Genomic DNA, 11,417 nt, shown 5'->3' with positions numbered 1-11,417 from the left:
CTGACTGGTCTCGTTCTCTGACCCTGGTCTTGTTAATCTGACTGGTTCTCATGACCCTGCTCGCTACTACTGTTAATCTGACTGGTCTCGTTCTCATGACCCTGCTAGCCACTACTGTTAATCTGACTGGTCTGATGACCCTGGTCTCGTTCTGACTGGTCTACTTCCTGACCCTCTAGCTACTACTGTTAATCTGACTGGTCTCGTTCATGACCCTGCTCGCTACTACTGTTAACCTGGTCTGCTCATGACCCTGCTCGCTACTACTGTTAATCTGACTGGTCTCGTTCTCATGACCCTGCTAGCTACTACTGTTAATCTGACTGGTTTCGTTCTCATGACCCTGCTAGCCACTACTGTTAATCGGACTGGTCTCGTTCTCATAACTCTACTAGCTACTACTGTTAATCTGACTGGTCTCGTTCTCATGACCATGCTCACCGCTACTGTTAATCTGACTGGTCTCGTTGGTTCTCATGACCCTGCTAGCTACTACTGTTAATCTGACTGGTCTTGTTGGTTCTCATGACCCTGCTAGCTACTACTGTTAATCTGACTGGTCTTGTTGGTTCTCATGACCCTGCTAGCCACTACTGTTAATCTGACTGGTCTCGTTCTCATGACCCTGCTAGCTACTACTGTTAATCTGACTGGTCTCGTTCTCATGACCCTGCTCGCTCCTACTGTTAATCTGACTGGTCTCGTTCTCATGACCCTGCTAGCTACTACTGTTAATCTGACTGGTCTCGTTCTCATGACCCTGCTCGCACACTACTGTTAAATCATGACCCTGCTGCTACTACTGTTAATCTGACTGGTCTCGTTCTCATGACCCTGCTAGCTACTACTGTTAATCTGACTGGTCTACTGCTAATCTTCTCTCATGACCCTGCTCGCTACTACTGTTAATCTGACTGGTCTCGTTCTCATGACCCTGCTAGCTACTACTGTTAATCTGACTGGTCTCGTTCTCATGACCCTGCTAGCTACTACTGTTAATCTGACTGGTCTCGTTCTCATGACCCTGCTCTGCTACTACTGACCCTGCTAGCTACTACTGTTAATCTGACTGGTCTCGTTCTCATGACCCTGCTAGCTACTACTGTTAATCTGACTGGTCTCGTTCTCATGACCCTGCTAGCTACTACTGTTAATCTGACTGGTCTCTTCTCATGACCCTGCTCGCTACTACTGTTAATCTGACTGGTCTCGCTTCATGACCCTGCTCGCTACTACTGTTAATCTGACTGGTCTCGTTCTCATGACCCTGCTAGCTACTACTGTTAATCTGACTGGTCTCGTTCTCATGACCCTGCTAGCTACTACTGTTAATCTGACTGGTCTCGTTCTCATGACCCTGCTAGCTACTACTGTTAATCTGACTGGTCTCGTTCTCATGACCCTGCTAGCTACTACTGTTAATCTGACTGGTCTCGTTCTCATGACCCTGCTAGCTACTACTGTTAATCTGACTGGTCTCGTTCTCATGACCCTGCTAGCTACTACTGTTAATCTGACTGGTCTCGTTCTCATGACCCTGCTCGCTACTACTGTTAATCTGACTGGTCTACTTCTCATGACCCTGCTAGCTACTACTGTTAATCTGACTGGTCTCGTTCTCATGACCCTGCTCGCTACTACTGTTAATCTGACTGGTCTCGTTCTCATGACCCTGCTAGCTACTACTGTTAATCTGACTGGTCTCGTTCTCATGACCCTGCTAGCTACTACTGTTAATCTGACTGGTCTCGTTCTCATGACCCTGCTAGCTACTACTGTTAATCTGACTGGTCTCGTTCTCATGACCCTGCTAGCTACTACTGTTAATCTGACTGGTCTCGTTCTCATGACCCTGCTAGCTACTACTGTTAATCTGACTGGTCTCGTTCTCATGACCCTGCTCGCTACTACTGTTAATCTGACTGGTCTGACCGCTAGCTACTCTGTTAATCTGACTGCTAGCTGCTCGCTACTACTGTTAATCTGACTGGTCTGCTCTCATGACCCTGCTCGCTACTACTGTTAATCTGACTGGTCTCGTTCTCATGACCCTGCTAGCTACTACTGTTAATCTGACTGGTCTCGTTCTCATGACCCTGCTCGCTACTACTGTTAATCTGACTGGTCTACTTCTCATGACCCTGCTCGCTACTCTGTTAATCTGACTGGTCTCGTTTCATGACCCTGCTAGCTACTACTGTTAATCTGACTGGTCTCGTTCTCATGACCCTGCTAGCTACTACTGTTAATCTGACTGGGTCATGACCCTGCTAGCTACTACTGTTAATCTGACTGGTCTCGTTTCTCATGACCCTGCTAGCTACTACTGTTAATCTGACTGGTCTCGTTCTCATGACCCTGCTAGCTACTACTGTTAATCTGACTGGTCTCGTTCTCATGACCCTGCTCGCTACTACTGTTAATCTGACTGGTCTCGTTCTCATGACCCTGCTCGCTACTACTGTTAATCTGACTGGTCCCTCATGACCCTGCTAGCTACTACTGTTAATCTGACTGGTCTCGCTCTCATGACCCTATAGCTACTACTGTTAATCTGACTGGTCAGTTGACCCTGCTAGCTACTACTGTTAATCTGACTGGTCTGCTGTCATGACCCTGTGCTACTACTGTTAATCTGACTGGTCTGTCAACTCCTATACATTTTCATTCAGTTAGGTGTGTGTGTGTGTGTGTGTGTGTGTGTGTGTGTGTGTGTGTGTGTGTGTGTGTGTGTGTGTGTGTGTGTGTGGACGGTTTGAAGCAGCCAAAGAATACCTGAGCCTTTCACTAACAGAGCAGCATCATGTCACAAAGTACAAGTAGGTCAACTCTATTTCAATTTGAGTGTAAAATCAAAGACTCACACGATACATATCTTACTGCTGTCTACACCTGTTTTACAGTCTAAAGGTACAGTCAAATTCCATGAGGTTTGTTTACGTTGTTATTTACTTCATTAATGTCAAACGTTGTTTGACTGATGACCACTCTGGGGGAGGAGATCATCATTGTTGGAACTGCAGAATTGTGTGTGTGTCACTGTGTGTGTTCTTTCGTGTGACTTGTCCCCTTAGCAACGCTCTATTTCTCCTTCCTCTATTGTCTTCGGTAAATAATGGCTTCTCTAACAAATGGACTTCTTCTCTCTCTGTCCTTCTTTGTTCCCTAGGTCTCTCCCTCCTTGTCGACGCTGTGTAAACTTCCTAACAATGCTCAACTACACACAAAGGCACACACTGAATGCCCTTAACCTGTCTGAAAACCCTTTCTACAATGCTACGCCCATACATGAATCATACTCCTGCAAAACCAACTGCATCCCTTTGTAGTTCTCACTAGTATTGTTGTGGTAGCGCATTATGAAACCATTAGGGGTCCTTCTGTAGCTCAGTTGGTAGAGCATGGCGCTCGCCAGGGTAGTCGATCATCCCCGGGACCACCCATACGTAGAATGTATGCACACATGACTGTAAGTCACTTTGGATAAAAGCGTCTGCTAAATGGCATATATTATTATTATATATATTATTATATTATTAATAAGCATTTTTTGAGTGTGTCTCTTACAAAGCACCATGAGTTATTGATACTTGTATTTGACACTGGAATACCCTATACATGCATTACAATACACACAGGTGGATCATAAAGTCTAATCAGTGTTGTTTCACAGCACAGAATTTTACAGACATTATAAAATATGAGATAATCTATATGGATAAGAGTCGCTCGGTAGTCATCGTAAACGACAGGTAACTAATGGAAGGGCAGCTATATCAAAGGCCGTACTTGCCTTGGGACATATTTCAGTTTCAAAGAGCAAGTGCCATGTCATGTAAACAGAGTCCATCTGGGGAAAACGTTCGGTAATATTGGGCCGTATTCATTTGGGCGCACCGTCGCAAAATGTTTTGCTGCAATGGAAAATGTAGTGTTTCTAATTGGACAAGTTCAGGTAGTTCCTCCCTGTTTCAGTCTTTTCTTCCGTTTGGTGCCTAATGAATACGACCCTGCTATAGCCGATGGCCCTCAAGGTCAATGTTCACTTGCAGGCCGACAGCATGCCAGGTCCTAATGCTAGGCATCAACAGCCAATCCTGTAGGCACTTCCTTATAATCTCCATGATTCCTGTAAATTGCACATCCCTTGTATAACACATAGTTACATTTCACAGGTCACTATTGCACGTTCTGACTAGGTGGGTCGGTTGATAACTACTGTATCATATATTACTGATTCCACATATCAATTAGTGATGGGAAAACATCTGTACGGTTACATGTCACAATATTATTTTGGACTATATTATATCGATACTAACTTCAACTGTCTTGTTTTTTGTTGTTGCTAGGTAGCTTTAGCAAGCGCCAGACAGCTGTACCAGCGGCAAAACTCTGGTATTTTTCATCCTATAGCTTGTTCTCCATCTTATTTTTAAATAGTGAGCCAACATGTGTTCAACACACTTATTTCCTTGACTGATCAAAACAAATGTTTTCTTTTGTGGAATTTAAAAAATAAACATTTTAGTCATTTTGGTGCTTATTCAGAACGACTTACAGGACCAATTAGGGTTAAGTGCTTTGCTCAATGGCACATTGACAGATTGTCACCTATTTCGGCTCGAGGATTAAAAACGGCAACCTTCGGGGTTACTGGCCCACAGTTTAACCACTATGCTACCTGCAGGAGACCTATACTGAGCAATATGTTTTGGAATTGCAACACCTATAGAATCATGAGAATCCCAATGCATATCTCATCGGCATCTAAGTAATGTGATATCATATTGTGAGGTCCCTGGAATTTCTTCCCTTTTATTGCTGTTTTAGTGTTTTGCATGTAGGGGTGGCAGGGTAGACTAGTGGTAGCCCAGTGGTTAGTGGAGGGTCGGCAGGGTTAGAGTGGAGGGGGCGGCAGGGTGGCCTTGGTTAGAGGGAGGGGGGCAGGGCGGCCTGGTGGTTAGGAGGGAGGGCGGCAGGGTGGCCTAGTGGTTAGAGTGGAGGCGGCAGGGTGGCCTGGTGGTTAGTGAGGGGCCAGGGGCCTAGTGGTTAGAGTGGAGGGGCGGCAGGGTGGCCTGGTGGTTAGAGTGGAGGGGCGGCGTGGCCTGGTGGTTAGAGTGGAGCAGGGTGGCCTAGTGGTTAGAGTGGGAGGGGGCCTGTGTGGTTAGAGGGAGGGGCGGCAGGGTGGCCTAGTGGTTAGAGGGAGGGGCGGCAGGGTGGCCTGGTGGTTAGAGTGGAGGGGCGGCGTGGCCTGGTGGCTAGTGGAGGGGCGGCAGGTTGGCCTGGTGGTTAGAGTGGAGGCGGCGGTAGCCTAGTGGTTAGAGTGGAGGCGGCAGGGTGGCCTGGTGGTTAGAGTGAGGGGCGGCAGGGCAGCCTGGTGGTTAGAGGAGGGGCGGCAGGGTAGCCTGGTGGTTAGAGTGGGAGGGGCGGCAGGGTGGCCTGGTGGTTAGAGTGGAGGGGCGGCAGGGTGGCCTGGTGGTTAGAGTGTAGAATGGGTGATAAGCCAAAGTTCTGACAAGGTTGTCGTGCTCTGCCCCCTGAACAATGCAGTTAACCCACTGTTCTAGGCCGTCATTGAAAATAAGAATTTGTTCTTAAATGACTTGCCTAGTTAAATAAAGGTAAAATAAAAATAAAAAAATGTAGATAGTGTGTGTCTGTGTGTTTACACCTGAGTGTTAACGTTTCTAAATACGGGTCTGTTTGTGTGTTAGCCTACGATGACAGACAACTGGAGGGTCACAACTAACTCTGTTTACTTTTCTTAACCCTTTTTCTAACACACTGAGACACCACTGTCCTGTAAAATAGAAGATGGCCTACTTCCCTCAGTCTATCCCTCCTCCCCTCCTCCCCTGATTCAACACAGTGTGTTTGTACAGCCGCCAGCGTGTGGCCACTGCATACAATGGGGGTTTGACGCGTGTTGGGTCGCCTCGTTTCCTCATCTTCAGGTTGTATTAAACTGTCAGAAACCTTCCAGGGCCAAGTGATGACGGTTCATCTTCCATTATAGTCAGAACCCAGTTCCTTCCAGGGCCAAGTGATGACGGTCCTCATCTTCAGGTTGCATTAAACTGTCAGAACCCAGGGCTCCTTCCAGGGCCAAGTGATGACGGTCCTCATCTTCTGGTTGCATTAACTGTCAGAACCCAGGGTTCCTTCCAGGGCCAAGTGATGACGGTCCTCATCTTCAGGTTGCATTAAACTGTCAGAACCCATCTTTTGACGGTCCTCATCTTGGTTGCATTAAACTGCCAGAACCCAGGGTTCCTTCCAGGGCCAGTGATGACGGTCCTCATCTTCTGGTTGCATTAAACTGCCAGAACCCAGGGTTCCTTCCAGGGCCAAGTGATGACGGTCCTCATCTTCTGGTTGCATTAAACTGTCAGAACCCAGGGTTCCTTCCAGGGCCAAGTGATGACGGTCCTCATCTTCAGGTTGCATTAAACTGTCAGAACCCAGGGTTCCTTCCAGGGCCAAGTGATGACGGTCCTCATCTTCAGGTTGCATTGGGAAACTGTCAGAACCCAGGGTTCCTTCCAGGGCCAAGTGATGACGCGTCCTCATCTTCTGGTTGCATTAAACTGTCAGAACCCAGGGTTCCTTCCAGGCCAAGTGATGATCACGTCCTCATCTTCAGGTTGCATTCAACCATCGAACCCAGGGTTCCTTCCAGGGCCAAGTGATGACGGTCCTCATCTTCAGGTTGCATTCAACTGTCAGAACCCAGGGTTCCTTCCAGGGCCAAGTGATGACGTCCTCATCTTCAGGTTGCATTAAACTGTCAGAACCAGGGTTCCTCCAGGGCCAAGGATGCAGTCCTCATCTTCAGGTTGCATAAACTGTCAGAACCCAGTTCCTTCCAGGGCCAAGTGATGACTGTCCCCATCTTCAGGTTGCATTAAACTGCCAGAACCCTGTGTTCCTTCCGGCTGGCAATGATGACGGTCCTCATCTTCTGGTTGCATTAAACTGTCAGAACCCAGTTCCTTCCAGGGCCGCGATGACGGGTCCTCATCTTCAGGGTTGCATTAAACTGTCAGGAACTCCAGGGTTCCTTCCAGGGCCAAGTGATGACGGTCCTCATCTTCTGTTGCAATAAACTGCCAGAACTCAGGGCCTTCCAGGGCCAAGTGATGACGGCCCCTCATCTTCTAGTTGCATTAAACTGTCAGAACCCAGTTCTTCCAGGGCCAAGTGATGACGGTCTCATCTCTTTTTAGGCCTGTTCCCTTGCTGCTTGACCAAGGCAGTTTCAATGTTATTCAACGCATTTTATCAATGTAGTGATGACGCTGCATCAATGTAGCTGGCTGGTTTGAAAATTAAAACATTATGAACAAATTTACATTTGTTGATCACTCAATTAGATATCAACCAGAATGAGATGCTGATGTGTCTTGTTTTCCCCTGGTGGAAGCGCAGTAGACTTCCAGAAAGATCTTCATTAACTTCTAGATTTGGGTGTTCAGAAACATCTTACATAGCTGGGATGTGTTCTGAATCCCTTGTGGTCCTCTGTAGCTCAGTTATTAGAGCATAGTATGCAACGCCAGTGTAGTGGGTTCAATTCCTTGGGACCAACCGTACCTGAAATCTATTCACGCATGACTCTTCAGTCACTTTGATAAAAGTATCTGATAATTGCAAAATATTGTTATATTTTCCCCAAAAAGCTTACACCAAGACATGGGAAAAACCACAATGTGAGGTTGGAGTGGGGAATCTGTCGATTTTTGCTTATTTAATGGTAGGTAAAGAACACACTAAATCCAGCTAGCATCACTCCAATGCGGCTGGGGCTTTTGGCTCTTCCTACATTCAGAACTGACTGCTGTGTGTTGGATAGGAGCGTTTTTGAGTGTTTGCATGCATGATTAAGAATGTGTGTGTGTCTCTCACAGGCTGTTATCATGGTAAAACCACATAGCCTAAACATCCATGAGTCCAGGTGGGTCTGTTGGCTACACTTGACTGCCACTGTCTCTACCAGATCAATCCAGAGCTGGAATAGGTGAGACGACCCCAGAGGGAAAACAGGAAGACACACACACTTTAGTGGAACACGTTTCTGTGTGAACTGAACATTGTCACATCTCTCTCACTCGCTCTCTCTCACACTCAAACTCTCACACACACACACACACAGAGGCTTGTTGTCACAGTGACCCTGCTGTGTGTCTCTGTCTGTGTATATATTTGTCTGTGTGTGTGCATGGGTGTGAGACGAGGCTCTGTGTGACCTGTGAAAGCCCACCACTATTTGACCCCTGCAATCATCCTTTTCAATGCTGGAGGGTTGAGGGAGATAAATGCTGTGGCTTGTGTGCCAAAGCTGTAACGTCCTACACATGAGACTTGCTCTGTTTTACTAGTGCCGTCTACTGTTGATCTAGCTGAAGGTGTTGGCTAACTTCCCTCTGATACACACACAATGTCTCTGTGTGTGTTGACCCTATTTAAACCTACATTAATAAAGGCTTTTACATTTCGCCAAATAATCTGGCCTTGGGTCACTAGTCAAACAAATCTTTAGTCACACCCCTTCACAACACCTGTCCTCTAGCTCTGAGGGAAAAACTCACACAAGGACAAAGCTGGGACTGTTCCACCTCAGACATGGAAGTAGCTCAACCATTACAATGCATAACATTACTCTGTCTTTCCATTGCATCTCTGAAATTGTAAAGCCATCAAACTTCAAAAATGTTCACAAGTCATTTGAAAAAGCGCGTATCCTTTGTACATGGTTGTTTCTCCCCAAGTTAACAGCAAGATTGGATACTTTAGTTCGTTCGACTGGGTGGCGTTGGGGAAAGCTCTTTTTCTTTCTTTTTGTACTGTACGCAGCGTCTCGCTGTACGCAGGGTCTCGCTGTACGCAGCGTCTCGCTGTACCCAGCGTCTCGCTGTACGCAGCGTCTCGCTGTACGCAGGGTCTCGCTGAACGCAGCGTCTCGCTGTACGTAGCGTCTCGCCGTACGCAGCGTCTCGCTGTATGCTCTCTGTGCCCGAGGGGGAAAGAGGGTGAGGAAGGCAGATTTGCATCAGAAGTCTTCACCGGTCCAAAAAGTTGGACCCGTTCTGAAATGGACCTGGGACTTTCTCATTTGGACCCGTTATGCATAAATATATATATATTTAATATAGAGACCTGTTCTGAACGGACCCGAGGACAACTAGATCCGTCCCATATAGACCTGGTTGAAATCACACCCAGCTTGATCCCGGTGAGGGAAGCAGCAGAAAAGTCATTTTTTTTAAGCTACTTTATTAACCGTAGCTGATAAAACGATAGAGGCTGTAGCAGGCGGGGGAGGAACTGTACTGTGAGTGACACAGGGAGCAGCTCTCCCTGTACCTCTTTCTCTTGCTCCCTAATTCTCTCTCTCTCTAATGGATTTATTGCCTCTCATTTTTACTTCTGTCATTGCACCTGGAAATAGCTGTGCAGGGTGCACCTGGAAATAGCTGTGCAGGGTGCACCTGGAAATAGCTGTGCAGGGTGCACCTGGAAATAGCTGTGCAGGGTGCACCTGGAAATAGCTGTGCAGGGTGCACCTGGAAATAGCTGTGCAGGGTGCACCTGGAAATAGCTGTGCAGGGTGCACCTGGAAATAGCTGTGCAGGGTGCACCTGGAAATAGCTGTGCAGGGTGCACCTGGAAATAGCTGTGCAGGGTGCACCTGGAAATAGCTGTGCAGGGTGCACCTGGAAATAGCTGTGCAGGGTGCACCTGGAAATTGCTGTGCAGGGTGCACCTGGAAATTGCTGTGCAGGGTGCACCTGGAAATTGCTGTGCAGGGTGCACCTGGAAATTGCTGTGCAGGGTGCACCTGGAAATTGCTGTGCAGGGTGCACCTGGAAATAGCTGTGCAGGGTGCACCTGAGCTCAACAGTCAAGACAACGCAGAAGTGGCTTTGGGACAACTTGAACCCGATCAAACAGCTGTGCAGCGACACTCTCCTTCCAACCTAACAGAGCTTGAGAGGATCTGCAGAGAAGAATGGGAGAAACTCCCCAATACAAGTGTGCCTAGCTTGTAGCTTCATACCCAAGAAGACTTGAGGCTGTAGTCACTGCCAAAGATGCTTTTAACAAAGTACTGAGTAAAGGTTCTGAATAATTATGTAAATGTGCTATTTCAGTTTTTTTCTTGTGACATTTGCATAAATGTATAAAAAAAAACTTTTTGTTTTGTCATTATGGGGTATTGTGTGTAAATTGATGAGGGGGGGAAAAAACTACAATTTGAATCCATTTTAGAATAAGGCTGTAACGTAACAACATGCGGAAATAGTCAACGGGTCTGAATACTTTCTGAATTCTGTGTGTGTGTGTGTGTGTGTGTGTGCGTGTGCGTGTGCGTATAGAGAAAGAAAGAGTAGACATTTTAATAAATAGAAAAATAATCAAACAAGGAATAAATACACAAAGTAAAGATTGCTTGGCTATAGTCGATGTGCTGGGGTACGAGGTAATTGACTAGGCAGCAGGATAGATAATACACAGTAACATCATGTGTTGAGTCAAAAGATATTTAAATATAGGTGAAGGTATAGTGACTAGGCAGCAGGATAGATAATACACAGTAACATCATCATGTGTTGAGTCAAAAGATATTTAAATATAGGTAAAGGTATAGTGACTAGGCAGCAGGATAGATAATACACAGTAACATCATCATGTGTTGAGTCAAAAGATATTTAAATATAGGTAAAGGTATAGTGACTAGGCAGCAGGATAGATAATACACAGTAACAGCATCATGTGTTGAGTCAAAAGATATTTAAATATAGGTAAAGGTATAGTGACTAGGCAGCAGGATAGATAATACACAGTAACAGCATGTGTTGAGCCAAAAGATATTTAAATATAGGTAAAGGTATAGTGACTAGGCAGCAGGATAGATAATACACAGTAACAGCATCATGTGATGAGTCAAACGATATTTAAATATAGGTAAAGGTATAGTGACTAGGCAGCAGGATAGATAATACACAGTAACAGCATCATGTGATGAGTCAAAAGATATTTAAATATAGGTAAAGGTATAGTGACTAGGCAGCAGGATAGATAATACACAGTAACAGCATCATGTGATGAGTCAAAAGATATTTAAATATAGGTAAAGGTATAGTGACTAGGCAGCAGGATAGATAATACACAGTAACAGCATCATGTGATGAGTCAAAAGATATTTAAATATAGGTAAAGGTATAGTGACTAAGCAGCAGGATAGATAATACACAGTAACAGCATCATGTGATGAGTCAAAAGATATTTAAATATAGGTAAAGGTATAGTGACTAGGCAGCAGGATAGATAATACACAGTAACAGCATCATGTGATGAGTCAAAAGATATTTAAATATAGGTAAAGGTATAGTGACTAGGCAGCAGGATAGATA

The sequence above is a fragment of the Oncorhynchus gorbuscha genome, linkage group LG05, assembly GCF_021184085.1.
Source record: "Oncorhynchus gorbuscha isolate QuinsamMale2020 ecotype Even-year linkage group LG05, OgorEven_v1.0, whole genome shotgun sequence".
NCBI lineage: Eukaryota > Metazoa > Chordata > Actinopteri > Salmoniformes > Salmonidae > Oncorhynchus > Oncorhynchus gorbuscha.
Note: the sequence above shows the minus strand (reverse complement) of the source record.